The sequence below is a fragment of the Elgaria multicarinata genome, chromosome 9 (assembly GCF_023053635.1).
Source record: "Elgaria multicarinata webbii isolate HBS135686 ecotype San Diego chromosome 9, rElgMul1.1.pri, whole genome shotgun sequence".
NCBI lineage: Eukaryota > Metazoa > Chordata > Lepidosauria > Squamata > Anguidae > Elgaria > Elgaria multicarinata.
Window position 1 is genome coordinate 37,348,797 of NC_086179.1, and position 2,272 is coordinate 37,351,068.

General features: G+C 40.2%; 1 non-coding gene across 1 annotated transcript; it reads left to right on the plus strand.

Moving 5' to 3' along the window:
* Positions 1 to 1,640: 1,640 nt before the first annotated feature.
* On the plus strand, positions 1,641 to 1,756 carry LOC134404362 (U5 spliceosomal RNA). Its single transcript, XR_010025870.1, has one exon. It is a non-coding gene; the product is annotated as a U5 spliceosomal RNA (small nuclear RNA).
* The last annotated feature ends 516 nt before the right edge of the window (positions 1,757 to 2,272 follow it).

Consider the following 2,272-nt stretch of genomic DNA (forward strand, 5'->3'; position numbering starts at 1 on the left):
TGTACATTTCAACTCAGAAGTAAATTTCATTGAGTTCAGTTTACTCTAAGAAAGTTTACATCTTTGAAAACGGTCCGGAAACTTCAACTGGTACAAAACAGGGCAGCACGGTTACTAACAGGGACTGGCTGACGAGACTACATCACGTCAGTCCTTTTCCAGCTTCATTGGCTGCCAGTCCAGGTCCGGGCCTGATTCAAAGTGCTGGTATTAACATTTAAAGCCCTAAACGGCTTGGGGCCAGGCTATCTGAAGGAACACCTCTTCCCGTATGTACCTGCCTGGACCCTAAGGTCATCCTCAGGGGCCCTTCTCCGCGAGCCCCTGCCAAAGGAAATGAGGCAGGTGGCTACCAGGAGGAGGGCCTTCTCTGCTGTGGCACCCCGGCTGTGGAATGAGCTCCCTAAGAAGGTTCGCTTGGCACCTACATTATATGCTTTGCTTTTAGACGCCAGGTGAAGACCTTTTTATTCTCCCAGCATTTTAACAGTCTATAAATAAATTTTAACTTAGTGTTTTAAATTTGTAATTTTGCATTGCTGCTGTTTTTACCTGGTCGAGCTTTTATATTGTATTTTATATTATGGTTTTATACTGTTGTTTTATACTTTGAATGTTTTTAATTTTTGTGAACCGCCCAGAGAGCTCCGGCTATTGGGCGGTATAGAAACGTAATTAATAAATAAATAATAAATAAATCTTATGCACACTATCCTGTGAGTCTCATTGAATGCAGCGGAACCCGCTATATCAGAATAAACATGTATAGGATTGGTGTTTTTAAAGATAGGAGATAAGTCTGACTTTAGGCTGCAACACTACGTATACTTACTTGGGAGTAAGTCCCATTGAACTCACTAGGACATGTCTGAGTAGACCTGTATAGGATTGCTGTGAAGGTTACTGGTTTATACAGTACTTTACTGAAGTAAGAACGGAACTCAAGCGTTTGTAGATATTATTGCTTGGGAGGTTTTCATTTTAATAGTACATTTTATTTGAGACAACTCTGAGCTAAATAATTTGTGAATTAGAGCTTTCTCCTCCTCCCCCAATATTATTTTTATTTGTGCATCAAAAAAGTATTGCATTTAATGGGGCTTACATAAATACATACAGTAAATGAATAGCTGCAATCTGTTACTTGCATGCACAGGCTTTTCTGAACAGCTTTTGTGTAAAGGAGGGAGTGATTTTGGGCGTTGCATTTGCCCGAATAAATTACCTCTCCTATATTATTAAATATATTTTGCCTATCCTACAGCTCGTTTCCCTCCTCTCCCTCGTAAACTACGACCTTAGGTCTGAACATGCGCGGGGGTTCTAGTTACCCGACATCCTTTGCATAGACACACACAGAAAGGCCAAAGGGGAGGGGCCGGAATTAAACCCGCTCTGAGAAAAGGGGGAAGCTGCATAATTTGCATATCCATCATGCATTGCACGGAAGTGCAAGCATCGGTACATTTTAAAGGCATTTAAACATTGATCATTATGATTTTGATCATTACAGTTGATAATTTACAATGAAAATCTAATGTTTAGAATTGAAGTGATATTTGGCATTCCAATTCTACGTTCACCCTCACCTTTGAAACTGTCGCCACGCTCCCGGTAGCAACGCCTGAACGTGTTTAGGTATACTCTGGTTTCTCTTCAGATCGTATAAATCTTTCGCCTTTTACTAAAGATTTCCGTGGAGAGGAACATTTATGAGTTTGTAACTAATTTTTTGAGGCTTTGCTTCGGCAGAGCTGTCTTATGGTGTTTAAAAATAGAATGAACTAGAAGTACTCATGTACGAGTTGTCTTTCTCTCCTGTTTGTTGGGCACCATTTCCCTGCCCCTTTTTTCTAAAATGGCTTGTTGGCACTCTGTCAAAAACCAAGGTGGTGTAGGTACAATTTCTCTGGACCAGCACTACATTTTTCTATCTTGTACTGTTCAGGTATATCTGCACTATCTTAAAATCATGATTTTGGTTTACAAGTATGGACCAGAGATCTATCTATCTGTCATCTGGTTAAAAGTATTGAGTCTAGAAATTAAACTGCACTTGAGTACACAGAGCATGTAAAGACCTGTATTAGGAAGGTACAAAGTTTAAGAGAGTGCAGTTGGTGTATGGAGTGTGGAGGAACAGTGAAAGCGCTAGCAACTCTAGCTGAAAGTGACATGTCAGCTACAAACTCACTTCATGATTTCTAGGCAAATCACTCTTTCAAGTGCCTCATAGCTGCAATATCAATCACTCCTTCTAATAGAAAACTCA